Genomic DNA, 16756 nt, shown 5'->3' on the forward strand with positions numbered 1-16756 from the left:
CTACCGGTTTTCCCTTCCAAGGGTTTCGTAGGATGACGACCGCGGAAGCCATACCTCCCCCGCTGCCGGGCACGACACACGGCCGATTGGGCCGAGCCCCGTAGTTCCCAGGACTCAAAATCTCTGTTTTGTCCATCATTTAAATCTTGGGAATGATAATTGAGGTGGTTTCCTCAATCTTTCAGTCAGTCAGTCAGCCCCCTGACGCCATCTCTTGGCTAAAGAATCGGGGCGCTTGGCGACATATAAGACCCACGGATCTCAGGGTAAATTACATATCCTCGATATCATAGCTCAAGTGGTTAAGAGCATCCGCCCGGCAAGTGGAAAGATCCGGTGTTCGAGTCCCGGTTGAGGAAATATTTTTACTCTTGTGATCCGTTCGATTCCGCCTTCCCCACCTCTATTGTGTTCGTCCTTTATACGTGTTCCTATCCCTTTTCCTTATATATGTTTCTGTATATATGAGTATATGTATATATATATATATATATATATATATATATATATATATATATATGTACACAATACACAGTAATACACATTATAGAAACACAAAAAAAGAAGAACACTCACACTCTATTTAGTGTTCTTTTTTTGTTTCTATATTGTGTTAGTGTGTATTGTACTATTCGGCACTTCCGTGTTACGTCTACAAAAGCATATATATATACATATATATATATATACATATATATATATATATATATATATGTATATATATACATATGTATATATTTGTATTAATATGTTGTGCTTCTCTGTGGAGAGAGACCGCTGCGTCGTGGCGCCAGGTTCCATCACCGATCCTTGATCATAGACGCGGCCAATCGGTCATCGTAACTCACTTTCACCATTTGTGGCTCTCTAATTTTAGTGCCCATGTCAATAAACCGAACTATACGTTCGTACTAACGAAGGAAGAAAGATGTTATGTTGTGGTGTTAGGTTTATATTGTGTTATGTTTATATGGATACTTTTGAGATTGTAACGATGTGTGATAAGTACAAGCAAGAAATACGCGAAGGCGAACCTTTGGAGCGTCGATAGTGGTTGAAGAACAACGCTTTCATACAGTTGTGGCGAGATGTTAAGAAAAACTTGAGCTAGAACCCATAATTGGGGACCTATGCAGCAGCGAGGACTCGGAAGTCTATATCACGTAGGACTTGGTCTTTTGATTGCTTCTTTGCTTAATATATATGATAATGCATGGGGTGAAAATGGTGTTATTTCTAAACCCATTAGTAATGCATTCGTTCATGTGATAACCAAATGAACGCCTCTTACGGAGCAATAGGTATCTGACGCCTCATATAGTGGCATTGTTTTGGAAATATAATCTGTACCTTTAGCCAAAAGGCATTGAGGTACTAGATTTGTCATCGAGGGACTGCTCAAAAAATACCTTCATTTTACTTTTAAACTCTTGAATTGCTTATTGATGTGTATAAATAACGACCCCAATGTAATACCGATATTTTTGCCGATACGTTGGCGTAACTGCTATTATCTTCCGTCTCACTCTTATTCAATCTTAAAGAATATTTCTTCTCCAATAACTTCTCGTCTATTGGTTAGGAGTATTGAAAAAAAAATGAAAAGACATCCGTAAAACATATGAATCGGACCTTTTCGTTTACAAAGTGGAAATCAGTTGGTAGAAATATTTTCTGATATTGTTTATTTTTTTGAGTAATGCTTTTATTTTTATGGTCTTAGGTATTGTAATAGATGTAGTATTCATAACACTTTGTTTATCTTCTAAGAGTCGAATTTTAATGTAATTAGAGGATTAATGGAGGAGCTATTTTATTTCGATTTATTCATGACTTCCGCGATTATCCCCCAGAATCTTTTGCCTGCTGAAATAATATAACTTCTAATAAAAATGACGGCTTATTTGCCTACAGTCTATGAAAATGGGTGATTGCTGGTAAATTGGTCTTTTTCCTCCAGGTTGACTGGAGTGTGCTTCCAAGTGACAAGTTTTTCCAGGCGCTGAATTAAATGTAGAAATATTTTAATGTCGTAATGTTTTAGCATTGACTTTCGCTCAAAATCCCAGAGACACCCCTGTAACATGCAGCATTCATTATCTCTTAATGCATTGACGTAGCTTTCTGTGTGTGTTTCAATCGAGAAAGAAAGGTTTTCTCCCTTTACTGCAGCAATGCCGAATAAATCCCGAATTATTATTTTGAATGAGTTAAGACGTCAAGGGTTAAAAATATCCCGAGGGCTACACGTGCGAACTCCTCACAGTCAGCGCCGCCGCGGTGGGTGGGTGAAAGTAGATTTGAATGAATTGGGATTAGACTCATGAACTGAATTAGCCTCAGGACATATTCCGAATTACGTTCAGGGTGTTTCCTTCGCGTTCTCGACGACACATGGCTTTCCACACGGTTTCACTTTCCAATTTACACGATAGCGGAATGCCCAAAGTTCTCATTTGAGGTTTGACATTCCCTCCCGAGTTTATTTAGTGATCTTTCTATTTGAATGCTTTGAACTACGTTTACGTAATCATTTTTCCAAGGCCTTTTTATAGCTTCGAGAACATGGTCTCTCGTTTAATAAACCGTGCAGTAACGCCCGTTCCTTTAGGCTATAATCACTGGGAAAGACATTCTCATTTTTTTCGGAGGAAAACTTAATTAACTAATATTTACCTGTTTAATGTGGCAGTTCTGAATTTCATAATTTTCATTAATATTCTTCCGTAATACATGTAAAGTGTTTTTTTTTTCGTAACACGCACCCATGAATTTATTTTTCGGTCATGCATGAAAAGGAAGTCATGGAAAACAGTGGCAATGTATTCGTGTTTAGTGAAATTTATTATTCTTTTCAATTACCAGGACGGAGATGTTGACATTAAGTGTTGGCGTGAGGAAAATAAAAAACATCATGCTAGATGTCAAAACTGTAAGTTTACTTAGATTTTTTAAATGTCTTCAGTGTTGACAGTTGTCATAATATTAGCGAATCAATAGTTAACTGGTTTAATTTTCCTAGTTGATTTCCATGTATCTTTCTTTTATATAAAATGCGCATTGGTTCCATAGGGAAACTATTTAAATATTATTTCGCATGTTAATGTACTAGGTATTTAACAACTTACTGATATAGTTTAGCTTAGTTCATTTTGGCGTTAAGCGAATACGAGCTTGGGACCCTCTTCGTTTTGAACTCTGGAAAAAAAAACATTTTTCATTTTTCCCTTAATCTGCATTTCGTTATACTATTTTTTTCGGATTTTCTTCGTTTACGGTGTACATGTTTCGAATGTGAAAATGTGTTAATGTTAAATTTGTTCTCCTTGTTCAAATATGGAATGAAATGATAATTTTTAATCAACTCCTAAACGTATTCTCTGCTGGGAACGCAAACAAATAATGGTTTTAGCATGCTAAACATTCGGAGGGATATCCTAAAAATATATTTTTTCAATTGTATAAAATTTATGTACATGTGTAAAATCTAGAAAGAAGGAAAGGAGGTTTAAAAGCATATTTCCTTGCAAAATAGTGGAAATAATAGTTTTCGGGGTTTAATTATATGTATAAAGTGGAATGAGGCTTTCGATTTTCGTTGATATTTGGAAGGGGTGACGGCCACTACTATTCCGACCTCTGTTCAAAATAAATCCGAACGTTGTCCCCCCCCCCCTATAAGGCATGCGCTCAAGTGTTCAATTGCATGTTGCTTGACTCGTGAATGAGTCCATATATCGTTTTAATTGGTTGTTTTGTGTGATGATCCTTTATTTGTTTATCTCCCCATCGAGATGCTATCTGATTAAATTAGCTCGCGGCGACAAATATAATGGAAATTTTGACCCTTGGCATACCGATATCAATGTCACAATCGGTGCAATAGCCTTTGTCGAGGGCAATCACGTCGTTAATATTCCACGAGCTTCACCTCATTGCGACGGAGTTCGCGAGGGAAAGCAGGAGGTTGGAAAGACGCTGTTTAACGGCCGTCCTACGGCAAATTTTTCCGGAAGCTGTGTAAGAAGCACTCGATCTGTACTCAACAGGTCCCTTCATGTATTACCTCTATTTGTTTTCCTCTCGACGTATTTTCCAAAGTACGATGTGCAAGTTTTAATCCTTTTTTGACGGAAATATTGAATGTGATGAGAACATCCGACATTCATTTGGTTCCTTACACATCGGCAGCTTTGTTAACGCTTTGCTGGCATTTTGGAATGGTAAATAAGATTCTGGAGGTCCTTCGACGACGGCTGAGTTAGTATTAGAGCTCCTTGAACCCAATTCGAAACCTCATATATCACATAGCAATGCAAACTGCGTCCCCGGGACGGGGTTTTAAAGTGGAATCGGATGAGCCTTTAGGGGCGGACGCCTATATGCTATACGGATTGACCCAAGTTTTGACGGGAGAACACAAAAGCCAGTATCTGAAACAAAATGGGCCAATATTTTTACATTCATTGCCACTCGCGACTGAAAATATGATGCCTAATATCCTCAAAGGAATCATATTTCGTATGTGTGGTTTTATTTACTGTCGGTTCGAAACTGCTATGCCTACCATCAAGTAACGATCACACTTAATGAAAAATCGCTGGTGTAGTCCAAGAACTATAATTTTTTTCTTTCATTAATACGTAATTGTTGTTTTTTTTTAGGAATGTGAAATGTACACCTCTCCGAATCGAGGAATGAAGCGAAGGAATTTGTGTTCATTTTTTCACCCTTGAGTGAATATTTAACTATCCTGAGCTAACTATTTAACCTCCTGATCTGTAGTCAAGGCCGAGCATAGGTGTCGCCCTTGGTCAAAACTGCGAGAGAAGTCTACTGCGAGACATTCAGTCCAATATGGTGATATTTACATGAGACTGACTGCCCGACCCTTCATTCGGACAGATTCCTCGATACTCACTCAAGAGTTCTGATGTATTCTTTGACGATGGCGGCAAGAAGAAGAACTCCGCTTATCCCGTTTACTACCCTATCCAATAAATACGCGAACTGAGGCCATAAAAACTTTATTTTGCAAAATTTAGTCTACATCGATTTGGTCCCCTTCAAAGTACTCTCCATTCGTTGCAATACACTTATTCCATTTTCTTGAATTCCACTGTTTAAAGCACCCTTGGAAGTCCTCGGCAGTTGGGCTCTTTAGTTTTCTCGTCGTTTCTTGCTTTATTGTGTCCACATCTTCCCAGTGATGTCCCATAATCACATTTGTGCATTTTGGGAATAGGAAAAAAGTTGCAGGGGGCGAGATCTGGTGATTAAGGAAGATGATCTAAGCTGGCGATTGATTTTTTTTGCCAGAAACTGGCGAACAATCAATGCTGAATGCTGTGCAGGTGCATTGTCATGGGGAAGGATCCATCCACCATGTCCGGTTTAAATAGTGTGGGCACTGTTGATTCTCCTAAATTCAGTTCATCAGCTATTATTTGGACAGTTTTTCGACGATCGGTAAGGACAATGGACCGCACACGATCAATGTTGTTGTCAACTCAGGTGGTTGGAGGTCGTCGTCCCGGCCTTACATCATCCGTGGCGTCTTTGTCGGCCATCTTTAAAACGCTTAGTCCACTTGAAAATGGATGTTTTCTTCAGAGCATTATCGCCGTAAACAGCGGTCAACATTTCAGTTATTTCTTGATAAATTTCACCGCACTTCACGAAAAAACTTGATGTTGATTCGTTGCTCCGTGATTACGTCAATTGCCACTTTCGGCAAACACTAAAAACAAGGACAACATAAACTAAGATAACGAGCACCATACTCACAGCTCGACAATCCGCCAGTAGCACAGACGGCTCATTGGGTATCAGCCCACTAGTGCCGTTGGTGGGCGGGTCCGCGTCATGGCCGTCAGATTGCACCAGTTCGCGTATTTATTGGATAGACCACGTATTTCTCGCAATGCGAATTCTCAACTGCAAGTCGTGCGGGTATCGTTTGGTAATTTTGTCCGTAATCGAATCTAGCAGGTACGACATTCGTGCATTTGTTTTCGATAGCAGTCATATTCAACAGTAAAGGCTCTCCAGTAAGCCGAATTGTCCTGCGAGGCATAAGTAACTTGCGAGCAGGATATAATGAAAGGTTATAAACGTTATGAGTGCGGCGGTTCTCAATTTTTCCCTTGAAATGCACTCATGGATTCAGCGGAAAAGGTTTTGCCCGGCCACCTTCCCCTTCCCTCAATTAGGAAAAGAACCCTTAGAAAAATAATAATCGGAGGGAGCATACCTCATCCCTTTTCTGCGTGTTAGATCGGCAAGCTTTTCAATTGCAACCATAAATTTTCCCCTCCGACGTTTCATCCCGTATGTGTAATAAATAAAAGTGGAACTTTCGTTGTCAAGTCGCCCTCGGTCGCACGAGCTGAAGAGCGGCGCAATATCTAGAATAACGAACGCCCCCTGCTCACCTACGCTAACGGGCGTCTCTGTTGCGGGCGAAATGGAGGGTATTCCATGATTGCCCTTTGTTATTTTTTAACTTGGAAATGCGAATGGAGAGCGGGAAAGAGGAATGAAGTGGCACGTGAAACACGCTGAAGCCAATCAAATCGGCCCGAGGGAAAATGTCGACCATTTCGGGTGGCAGGTTTTCGAATCTCCTTTTGTTAGAATGAGAATGTTTATGGCAACGTGGGGACCGATGCGCGGTTTTCATAAACGTGAAAGTAGCGTGCTTGGAAAGAGCAAGAAAAATTCCAGGGTGTGCATAAATGAGGCCTAAAAATGAACGGCTTTTCATATTTAATGGGCTTCGTTCGCTTAACTTCCTCGTGACATCTTCATCACTGATCCTGATTCTATTGATCAATAGTTAGTCATCTAGAGAACGATGCCAGTCCAATTTCGAATGGAATAACTCTTCTTATTAAAATTTTTTTGGTCAGTGCCTTTGTTTTTACAGTTCGCATCATCCTCTTTTGGGGTTGGATTTTCATTTATTGATCGAAGTTTGGTGAATCATATCGAGGAGTTGAAAAGACGTTTTCCTCCGCCCTGGCCGATGCACGGTGGGAGCACGTTGAAGTGCGGTGTGGGTGTGCTGCAGGAGAAGTTCTTCACGTCTGACTGTTTACCGTTCATATCCGCGTGCACGAAAACAATCGCCGGATGACGTTTGTATGTTCGCACGCGCCCTCCAGTTTGCGTATCGTCCCGCGCAGTTCCATTCTCTCCCTCTCTCAAACAAACAAACAAACATGAACATTCGAAATTAGGACCTTCCCTTCACACCTAGCCTTCCCGGATTGATTTGGGGAGTGTTCTAAGACTTCAAAGGTTTCGATTTTTGTGTTTATTTTCGTTTCCGCGCTTTTAGTCCATTTGTTACGTTATTTTATGTCCTCTGCAACTTACCGATGGCAATCTTCTGATGAGCGATCTGCAGCTCTGAAGTCTTAAAGTTTTTCAGTGGCAACGTCAAAAACCTTCCGATATCTGATCACCAAAAATAATGCTAATATTACCCAGGATAAGAGGTGAACACCCCAATTAAAATGACAGTTGTATCGCTTGATCGTATTGCGCTACCCTGTTTAATTGTTCTTTGGGTAATGGTCGGTTGCTTGGCTTGTTGAATCATTTGATTGGGTGATGGTTTTACGGAGAGGATTTCTAACACTAGGTGACCGCTGACGAAAATATCTTTTAGCGGAATAATAAATAAACCTCAGGTTATCCGCTGCACAACAAGGAATGTTAGTAAGTGTTCGTTTAATGTTTAGATACACGACATACATTGTGTTGTGTATATGTATGTGTACGAATTGTTCTTTGACGAGGGTAAATCGTCTTCTTGTGTACTCTAGGTACATTTATATCATGTCAAGTAACGAATAACTTTCTTTTTTTCTCTCGCCCATTTATCGTGCACAATTCACAATCATTGCCGTAACAGAAAAGTGAGTAAATCATTGAAACTACTTGAAAGCTAAGCACCTTTTCATTTACTTGATTCAATTATCTCTCGATCTCAGCTCCCTAAATGTGATCTTCTCCGTTCCTCAATCTAGTCACGAGTTTCATTTTATGGTTGATGTCTCGCTCCTCCCTCCCCCTGTGGCGGCTTGCAAATTAACGTTTAGATGCCAAGTTCTAAGGTTCTATTACAGCAACTCACCTGAAAATAAGTGACTTACGTTCAGAGTTGTGAAATTGCGTAATAATAATGTTACCTCTATGTATGATGGAGCGAATGTAGGAACATCAGGCTCTTAAAATTAACTCAGATCACCAAGCACCCCACGGGTAGAGGTATATATTGCGTTCTTTCGAGAGCCCACAATATTTGGGTTTGGTAATCGCACGCACATCGGACTAATCTGGCCTACGTGAGGATGATAGAGAACGTTAGTCGTAGAAGGAGGCGTGCTTCAGGTCATCATATGAATCTGAAACACACCTTAATTACTCTCAGCATAGCTGGAAAAAAATCATTTAATTTCAATTGTGCAATTAGACACATTTTGAATACTAGTGGACCTTCGACTCGAATGTCTTATCACGGAGGAAAATGATATATTGATGTAAACATGTTCTTAATATTGTGTCAACTGTTAGTTTTGAGCGTTGATTTTGGCGCCTGAATTTGTTTTTTTTTCCAGAAGACATCTTTTGATTCCATCAGGTCTTTTGATGGGATGGCAGTAGTGGATCGTCGATTTAATGAAAATTGTCCTACGTTAAGTTCACTGGTAGAGAAATAAATGGCTCTGATTACATGGTAGGAAACAATGGATAAATTGGCAAAGCTTTCATTCTCGTTGTCGGTACGATTAATGGACGTATAAACTAATTGTTTTTCACATGACCGTAGGTCATTGCCGCATCTCCTGAATGCCAATCGAAAGCAAATGCGCGAACGATTTTCGCGGCAATGTTTGGACCGATTCAAGAAGGAACCGAACGATTTTGTGCGGAGATTTGTCGCCATGGATGAGAAATGGGTCCACCACTACTCGCCAGAAACGAAACAGCAGTCGAAGGAGCAGTGGGTGGTAGCCGATGGTTCAGCGCCGAAGAAAGCGAGAATTCGACCGCATCTGCCGGAAAGGTCATGGCCGGGGTGTTTTTGGGTGCGATGGGGATCCTGTCCATTTATTTCCTTAAAGAAGGCAGAACTATTACAGGCAAATAGTACTCCAACCTTCTTGACCAGATGAATGCCGAAATTTGCGAGAAGAGCTGTGGTTTGAGGAAAAAAAAAGGTCACCTCTTTCACCAGGACAACGGACCTGCTCACAAATGTGCGTTGGCGATGGACAAACTACGGGATTAGGGGTGAGATTTCCTCGGCCACCCCCCGTGTTCTCCTGATTTAGCCCCCTCAGACTTCCGTCTGATCTGACTCCATCTGCTCCCAAACATGAAGGCATTTGTTTCTGGGAAGCGCTCCGTGTCCAATGAAGAAGTTGAAGAAGAGGGCCGTAGATGGATATTTTCACAGCCTTCCAGACTTACTTCCGGGAAGGAATATTGATATTGAATAAACGCTGGATCAAGTGTGTCGAAGTCAAGGGAGAGTATGTAGGAAAATGAAATCATATTTCAACTGAAAATCGCCGTCTTTCATTGTCAGACCGAGAACTTTTCACCTTACCCTCGTATTGTAGAGAAAATTCTGTGGAGAACCTCTTCAGAAGAATCGAAGCATACGTGGTCTTCATCGGGCTTCCAAAACATTGTGTGCTTCGTATTTCTGTGTATATAATCAAATTTGCATAAGATTAGGTAATTGTGAATGCTGGGCTCTTTTATTATGTGAGCAAAAAGCTAAGATGAGTAATTATCGATATTTTCCTTCCACCTGACGCTGAGAATCCTTCGACGTGCAGCATATACATGTATGCTTCAACAACTTTCGTGAATCATCAACAGTCTCGCATCTCTTTAGCTTTCACCTCCATTATTTTAGCTTCGTTCATGTAAGCGTCTCTCTGTTCTGGATTTCGTTAATGTTTCAATTATATGAAATTTAATGAAGCCATTTTTGTCCTTTTTAAGCAAATAACCGCTATCGCGTCGTTCCATTAATTCGTTGATTAATAGTCGCGGGAGTGTATATTTTGTAGTTTACCTGATTTATTTGATTTCATATGTGGCATTGGTGGACATTGTTCCCTAAAAACTTGTTCATTAAAGCAATATCACGTAATTAGCTGGGACCGTTATTAGAATATCACTCGTTTTAAAACTCGTATCTCTCGCAGAAATAGTAGAGAAAGATGATTCACCCGTGAAATCATTCATACTCTGTATCTTTATGATTCGTAACAAACGCCTAGGCACATCTAATTAATTTATCGGGTGACTATCGCACGGTTACCTTGCCTTGATACCAGCCCTGCAGTTGCAGTTTCACTGGTGCAAACGGATGTGCGTTATAATAAACCCGATACGGCGAACAGCATCCTCTTTGAAGTAATTCAAATAATGGCGCTGTGCTCTTCAATCTATACTTGATTCAACTTTCATTTTCTAACTTTAAACGATTTACATCAGTGAATTTGATTTGATTAATTTTATTACGAACAATTAGTAATATTGAAATCTTAATGGAATAAATATGCGACGCGCGAAAATATTTGTTCGCTCTTAAGACTATGAATGTTTGGAGTTGGGATGTTGCGAGAGATGTCGATTCATCCATGTGCATCGAGTGAATTAACGTCTTACTTTCGTCTTTCGTTGAGAATTGACGAGCTTCCAGCTCCATGACCGTTCTTCCTTCCATCATTGGTAGCTTTATAGAGGGTAGCACACTATTTTCTCCGAAATTACGGAGGAAGCCTACCTGCCGGTGACCATATAACATTACGAGAGCCGTTATGAGGTCTTTATGAGTTGATTGCGTGGTGCGTCGTAATTTCCTGAATCTCGTCGTGTTTTGACGTCTCTCTTTGGCGTGGATGTGAGACTCTTCATGTTTGCAGTGATTTTCGTATCTCGTTGACCTGTTTTTGATAAATCCTTCTGCAATTCGTGACACTTGTGAATCCAGACGTTGATTTCTCGTCTCGTGATCTTGATTACTCGTTTTTTTCGGGCGTAATCCAAACGAGCGAATGTGAACAGCCGCACGGAACAAGTCATAAATAAAAAATATTGGCCTGTCTATCAAAATGGCGTAGCAGTTCCAATCACGCGGCTATTGGATTTTTGAATGATATACTGTATTTGGTTTGAAACCCGACTTATTTTGCCGGTGATATTTTTCAATCCGTCTATCTTGTGCCTTTTGCCATTGATCGGGTTTAATTTTTATGTCCCTAATTTTGCCAACTTCCCAATATGTTGTTAGATCACTTTCTCGTCATTGTATCGCATGACTGCCTTGAAGCGAGGTGATGTACTTTGCCTCTTTGCGCCCTTTAATACTATTTTAAGTGAAAATTTTCACTTAATATACATTTTTCCCCTCCCGATTTTGAATTAATGATTTTCTGAAGACTTCTGGGGAGAGGCAGACCCAAAATCTTTGTATTTCATAATGGATATCGGTGGTCCAATCGGTGAATTTAGTGAAATCGTGCCATTTTTAATCGAATAGGTGACATTTCGTATTTTCTCCGCGTTTGCAGAATCACCCTTCAGGCTCGCGAGGCTCTCCGACCCTCTCACTCCATTGATTCGGATATCATCCATTGGGAAGAACTTTGATTTGTAATTTTTTCGGAAAATACGTTCAAGTATGATTTTTACAGCGGAAGAAACTTTAAAATGAATGGAAGAATTTTAGAATATAGTATTGTCGTTATTACTCAGTGTTAAAAATTAACCAGTCTTGAATGTTTTACTTTAATATTAAATAATTTAGTATAGTTGTTCAATAACTTATACTTTTCTTTCCTTCCATTTGATCTACAATCGTGATTTAGATTAAAGCATTCACAGTAAGTTAAACGGAAGAATGAGACTAACAAATTGTAAATGTTAAATCCTAGCATGTGGTGGAAATAAGAGGAATACAGTAGTCACACCGAAAGGATAACAATTAGAACAAGTGGATTCCTTCGCCTATCTCGGAAGTACCATCACATGGGACGGCAGGAGTACTACAGACATCAAGCGAAGAATAGCTCAAACTAAGAGAGTATTCACAATGGAAAGACAACCACTGTGTTCAAAGAAGATAGAACTACAGACGAGGAAACAATACGTGATAACATTCGTATGGAGCGTGGCACTCTATTGATCGGAAATATGGACCATCAGAAAAGTAGACCAGAAAAGACTAGAAGATTTCGATACCTGGTGCTGGAGGAGGATGCTTAAAATCAAATGGATGGACAAAGTAAGAAATGAAGTGTACAGAAGAATAGACGAAGAACGGACCTTGTGGAACACCATAGATAAAAGAAGAACCAGATGGATTGGCACCACCTTGAGGCCCAATGGATTCATGAAGAATATAATATGTAGAAGGAAAAATAGAGGGAAAATTCCAAAATAGAGGAAGGGCAAGGGATGGGACGAATAAAGAAGAAAGCACATTCCAAAAGATACCAGGAAGTAAGCCAATGACGAGCATCAGATGGAGGGTAGGTTGGAGGGCTGCAGTGTTCAACCAATGTTGGGATTGAACGACCAGTGATGAGACTAATAAATGTTATCATTCCGCTATTATTATTTTTGCCTTCCTTCTCCTAATCCAAATCTCTAAAGCTTTCAATCGGCGCTCATCCTTTTAGCTCAACTACCAGAATATCGGAACTATCCCGCATCACTTCTTCATTACCGTGTCCACTGCTCTTATCCTTGCTTTCTTACCGGGAAATGTCTGTGACCAAGAAAAGAGACTTCCTCCTCTTTGCTTTGCATCTCTCCTGAGGGAAATTCGTTCTTCGAATATATGTAGTATTTTTCTTGTTTCTGAATTGCTTCACCAGGTGCAAGAACTGTTCAATTTATCGTAATGATTATGATCTCTTATGATCAATCGTCATCCCAAACGTCTTACACTAATTCTGAAATGTCTCCATCGACGGAGAAGATTCCTTGCGTATTCGTAACTTAAAGCTTGGTCCTTTTAAAATGGCCCCTCGATCTATTTACTTCCATTCATACTGCCGGTTCTTAGCATGCCTATCTTAAACTCATGTAATGAGATAAAGGCATTTGTGTATTTCAGTTAATAAATGAGATCTCTATACATTTACGATTCTCGTTATTTGTGAACAACAGCTCTTCTCGGTATTTTCTTGAAGTCGGAAAATATCAACCGACTAAGGTGAAAAGTGAATGGGAGAGAACTCATTTAACTTAATGGGGGAGGTTCTTCTATTGTTGTATGTTCACGTCTCTTTGCCAACTTACTTTAAGTTATCAGAGTGGGTTGGAAACTCACGGATTTTCACGAAGTGTTAAATATGGAGATAATCTAGTGTACTGAAGTGGAACTGTTATATTCGAAAAGCCTTTTGAAAGATAATTTGTACAATTCATTCAGCGTTTCTTATATCATGAGTATGTTTCAATTTTTATTTATTTGTAGTGGTTTCACTGTAATAACATTTGCGAGCGAATATCATCAAAATATTTCGTCGTTTCAATTATCATCTTCGGGGTCATCGATTGCGAAAGCAGCGTTGACTTGACAAGAGTAGATACAGTGTATTTCGTTTTGGTAAGTACTTATTTTTTCGTCGTAGGATGCACTTTTTTGGTCCAAATTGGAAGTTTCTAAATTGTTTACTTCAATGAGCAGAAATGGAAATCACGACCGAACAAGTGGTGTATGAATTATTATAAATCTGCCTTATTCCCTCGGTATTAGATTTCTCTTATAGCCTTTGAAACCAGTTACTGCTAAAGTCTGAGTGTGATGGAACGAATTCCGTGCCAGCAATGACTGACATGCGAGGAGCAATTCACCTCGCTACGTATCCTTGGCGCGGGGAGATATCTTTCGCCTTCTCGCTCGTCGTCTGTCATTCACCCCCTCGAACGGGGGGCGCCGACTCGGCCTGCGCGCCTTCTTGCTCGGTCAAACGTCGCGTCCCATGAGAAGGCTCCGCCCGTCGGAGGCAAATTTCGCGGTGCATACGCTGGCAGCAATTGATCTAAAAAGACTCGTATTGCAAAATAAAATTCCAAACTGAGATTACCATGGTATTTCTAACGTCGATTTGCTATGTGTCTTGTTTCCTCAATTTATTCCCGTTGGAGTAGATCAAGGTTATGCAAGGTCATTTTATTTTCATAATATTCATAACATCACGTCAGGAGTATATTTTGCTTCTTCATATTGGATACAACTCGTTGAAATAAAGTTCTTCAGACTAGGGGAGTGTTATATTTGTGATAATGAGATTATGTCTAATATTTTGATGGGAATTGAGAGGATGGAACGACCCTCGAAATATGGTCAGTGAATCATCTCATTTTTGGGTATATACGATCAATTGCGTAAACAAACAAATCTTCGAGTATTTGTGTAATAAATAACTGCCCTTAAGATGGGCGCTCTCTTCAACAGCCAATGTACTGAGTGCCAACGCAAGTTTTAAAGATGGTAACGCTAGTTTTTGGATCATACTTTCAGATAAGTTAGTTTGTCTCACTTTTTCCCCGCTTAATTTCTATCGTTTCCCATTGTGCTATGAAAATTAATTTTTTTATTGAAATCGTTTTATGAGCAATATGTATTTTTTTATATCTGTGGAAGGTAATTCTCTTCGCGTCTTTTCGCTTTCTTATCTCTTCGTGTACAAATTATTGACATATACTTATCGCAGTATTTCGCTGTGATGCGAACAATCAGCATTGCGAATTCCGTCAACCTTCAATTCTATAAAGTCAGGTGATTGCGAAGCATGTGTAACAGCAAACTGAGCATCTGTGGTCTTTCATGCTGTTGCATCCGAGTGTCAGTTCATTAAACAGTAATTTCGGGAACGGTAAATGTGGGGCCTCATTGGCTCTTTGGTCTCGGGCACCATCTTTCTGCCAGTTTTCATTTAACCTGAGACAAGGCTAACCGGTTGCTCCTTTCTTGGCGAACTTTCGTCAAATATTTAAATATACTAAATAATAATGAAAAGCATATTAGAATTCATAAAATTTACTGTGAATTTAGATGTTTCGTTCATTTTCTAATTATTGAAAAAGTTACATATCCCTCCGCAATATGCTTAGGGATTTATCTTGCTGTTTTAAGATGGCAACGAAAGAGCTAGAAATTCTAGAGGAACGAAAGTGTGTTTCAATTTCACAAGAATTAAATTGAAAATGTCTGAAATGGCATGATGCAAGCTTAGTACCACACATACGTACGCCTAGATTTATGAATTAAGGTTACTATCTACCTTTTCACGTTTCTCGAGTCTTCACTTGTAATTATTGTCGGGGCGATTCGCCTCGATGGGAAAGGAGGAATTCTGGAGCTGAAGTTGGCGAATAGCTTGGTTTATGACCCGACGATGATTTCTTTCATTCCGTTGGAGATGGATATGGTTGGTGAGGGATTAAAGTGGATCCTTGTACTTTGGCGTCATCATTCTGTCTCCGTCCAATGGGAGCTGTTCTCTATTCTCTCAACGCTTCCATTTTGCTGCAAAGGACCTAATTCCAATCTTAAGGATGAACTCTAATTAAAAAATTCAGATAGAATTCCATAAAATAATCATTACGCATTGCGTTGATGCGATCTCCATGAAAGTCAAAAAAGGAAAAAATGACGGTTTTGAGGGTAATTATAATTGAAATCTCTCAAGAAACTGACGAGGGAGATAAATGTCCTCGGCTCTCAAAATTCGTAATACTAAGCTTTAAATTGAAAGTTTTGAATATTACCTCTCGCATTATATTCTCCTATTTTCTCGTAGTATTTATATGTTTGCCCTTCCAGTCTACGAATTTTCGTACCTCTCTCTCTAATTTTGGATTCCGTAACGCTTTCTGTTTTTGCTGATTATTTCGTCCAATTATCATATGCATAATCATAGTTGCTAACATATTGGCCTGTGTATGGTGACCATGACGGAAATACAATTATGAAGGGAGGATTCGGTGGCAATTGAGCACGTGCGTGGTCAACTCCATTCTTCCTCCCAATGGTAATTTTCTCATAAATATACCCTCCTATGAATGGAACTTGAGACTGATGAAAAAGAGATGCCTCTTTGTGCGTGGAGGTATTCTTTATTTGAACGCCCCATAAGGCATGTGGTGTGATCGTGTTCCCTGTGGAAAAAATGCCTCAATGAATATAATGGAGTCGGGGAAAAAGGAAATGATTCATATGAATGCGGATATATTTGTCAGAGTTTTCTCGTTGATTGATTGATGGATAATGTCAAAATATTGTGAGCTCTGTACACCCTCCCCGACTTTGACGCCAAATCTTTTGCCCATAATCTAAGGGTTAGTTGTCAAGTATTCATACATTCAGTGAATTAAGTACACCATTTGAACTTTTCATTTCTCAAAGGAACTTTATTTGAATTTGACTCGAGATATTTTTTCCTTTCTGTTTCTCATTTCTCTTATCCGGTAACTCTATTTTCTATTTCGATCAAGTATTGTGCGCACGTAAGAGATCATTCGAGCGATTATCACGTTTTCGTCGTTGCACTAATAGAATCGTTTTTGCCACCTTCACCCTCGTCTTCCCCCCCCCCTCCGAACTCCATTGTAGGTGGAGGTATAGAGTTTTGAAATTCGCGTATTATTATTATTATCATAATTATTATTTTCCTCTCATTTCGCCCACCTCGTTCCGGCGATTGCCTCG

General features: G+C 39.6%; 2 protein-coding genes across 4 annotated transcripts in view; one reads left to right on the plus strand and one right to left on the minus strand.

Moving 5' to 3' along the window:
- DNAlig3 (DNA ligase 3) overlaps positions 1 to 16756 on the plus strand; it is a 202975-nt gene that overhangs the window by 28324 nt on the left and 157895 nt on the right. Inside the window, exon 3 of one of the 2 annotated variants that reach the window (XM_071589614.1) lies at positions 2866 to 2932. The exons of the other annotated variant lie outside the window; for it this stretch is intronic. The gene's annotated coding sequence lies outside the window, so the exon portion shown is untranslated. The remainder of the gene's footprint in view (positions 1 to 2865; positions 2933 to 16756) is intronic. 2 annotated transcript variants of the gene reach the window in all.
- The window catches only part of CNMa (CNMamide), an 88093-nt gene that overhangs the window by 11648 nt on the left and 59689 nt on the right, over positions 1 to 16756 (minus strand). The gene's annotated exons all lie outside the window — the stretch shown is intronic.

Source organism: Hetaerina americana, unplaced genomic scaffold (genome assembly GCF_022747635.1).
Source record: "Hetaerina americana unplaced genomic scaffold, ioHetAmer1.1.p SCAF_4, whole genome shotgun sequence".
Classification (NCBI taxonomy): domain Eukaryota; kingdom Metazoa; phylum Arthropoda; class Insecta; order Odonata; family Calopterygidae; genus Hetaerina; species Hetaerina americana.